Source organism: Capricornis sumatraensis, chromosome 23 (genome assembly GCF_032405125.1).
Source record: "Capricornis sumatraensis isolate serow.1 chromosome 23, serow.2, whole genome shotgun sequence".
NCBI classification, from domain to species: domain Eukaryota; kingdom Metazoa; phylum Chordata; class Mammalia; order Artiodactyla; family Bovidae; genus Capricornis; species Capricornis sumatraensis.
The window spans coordinates 3,841,785-3,843,743 of NC_091091.1; the positions used below are offsets into that span (position 1 = coordinate 3,841,785).

Consider the following 1,959-nt stretch of genomic DNA (forward strand, 5'->3'; position numbering starts at 1 on the left):
TCATTCCTCATCATTCCTCATTACAATGGTACATTTGTTGTTATTGATGACCCGTACATTGACACATCATTGTCATCCAAAGTTCATATTGTACATTAGGGTTCACTTTTGGTGTTGCATTTTCTGTAGGAGTGAACAAACATATAATGACATGTATCCACCATTTTGGTATTATAGAACAGTTTCACTGTCTTACCTACCACCCCCCTCCCCCAAAAAGGAACGTTTAATGAATATGTGTGTCATCCTTGCACAGAAGTCATGCTAATCTTTCCTGTATCCTTCCAATTTTAGCATTTGTGCTGCTGAAGTAAACACAGGAAATGTTGAAATGTTCTCTTTTGAGCACTAATGAGGACACCCGCTGACCACAGGCAGGGGTCAGTCCTGGTCCAGGTGGGTGTCATGTAGGTTTTCCAGGAAGGCAAACAGAGCTCAGTTAGAGCCCACAAGTTGTGCTGTGTGGCTTTGGGTTGTGGGGAGGGTTACTTGTAAGTCCTGATGGAGGGGTGGGGTGAAGATGGGCTTGGGTGCACAGAGCCATCAGGAGCTCAGAGAATTCCAGAAGAACCAGGTGCTATGAGCTGCTCCACAATCATTCTTCCCAAAGGATGCTGGATCTCATGGGATTTGGGGAGTTCTAGGTGAACGGCTCATAAGGGGAGTCTTGAGGTGAGAAACATCTATTAGTCCCAAATTCCAGATGCCTTCTTCCAAGACTCACCTGTAAGGAGATTGGTTCACACCACCTATTAAACAAACCCCGATCCTCATGGATGCTGTCCCCTACCCGCAGAGTCTTAATGCGGCAGAGCCTCCTCAGAGGCACCTGGACAGGTGAGAACAGGCTGTGTAGCTGCCAGACCAGTGGCCATTTTCCAGAGCAGGAAAGTTAATGGGTCATGCTTAGGCCCCAAATCTTTAGCTTTCCAGGCCAGGACAGTGATGAGGGCTTCTGGAGTCACAATTTTGTATTAGCCAAGTCCAAGGCCAGGACACCCCGGGCTGTGCCATTGCACTGCACACCCTTGGTCCAGTTGTTTCTCCTGGCTGCTGAGAGGTATCTAGGATTTGTGTGAGAGACCATGGTCACCTCTCCTCCTAAGAGTAGCTTCAGGTCATTAATCTCTGTTTCTGACCCAGCTGAGTTGCCAATAGTCTGCTGGGGATCTAGACTCTTCACCCAAGCTCCTCCATCAGGAAATGTGCTCCTTTGAGTGCCGTGTGAGATACAGATGTACTGAGGCCAAAGTCTAATACAGGTGAGTGGAGTGTGGGGTTGGTTTCCCAAGAAGGCAAAGAGCGCAGTTAGCTCCCGAAGAGTGTGTTATATGACTTTGGGTTTGTGACTGTGTCCAATAGGAAGAGGCAAATAGGAAGTAAAGGACAGTTATCGAGAAGTGAATAGATTTCTTCGAGTCTTTCAGGCTACTGTTTGGAAAAGAATTTTAAGCTGTATTGGGCAAAGTGAGGACCCAGATAGAACCTGAAAATCACACTGAGTTGGAGAAGTAGAGACTGAAGTTGCAGAAGTTAAAGCAGTTGGAATTTGTGAGACAGTAGAAAGGGAAGGAAGTGGCACACAAAGAACTCTGGTGGTTGCAGAGGGGTTCTCTGATGTCTTCAGCTGAGTACTGATCTATGCAGTTGTTTCAGGAAACTACCAATGCCAGGAAAAGAATCAGAATGGAATAGTTAATCTTTGTATATCAAGTATACTCAAAATTTGCCCATATCCCATTGATTATAATGCAAAGCCCTCCTAGATATGGAACAGCTGTGCTGTGGGATGAATTGTATACCTCAGAAAGTTCTGCTAAAGCCCTAACCTCTGGTTCTGTGAAAGTGAACTTATTTGGACATGGGGTCTTTGAAGATTTAGTAAGATATAAAATGAAGTTATACTGGATTGGTGTCCTTATAAGAAGAGAAGAGACACAGAGACAAACACAGAAAAGA

At 45.2% G+C, this 1,959-nt stretch overlaps 1 non-coding gene across 1 annotated transcript; it reads right to left on the minus strand.

The window, feature by feature from the left end:
* Nucleotides 1–214: 214 nt before the first annotated feature.
* LOC138070592 (U6 spliceosomal RNA) lies at nucleotides 215–318 on the minus strand. The gene has a single exon (XR_011144163.1). It is a non-coding gene; the product is annotated as a U6 spliceosomal RNA (small nuclear RNA).
* Nucleotides 319–1,959: the final 1,641 nt, after the last annotated feature.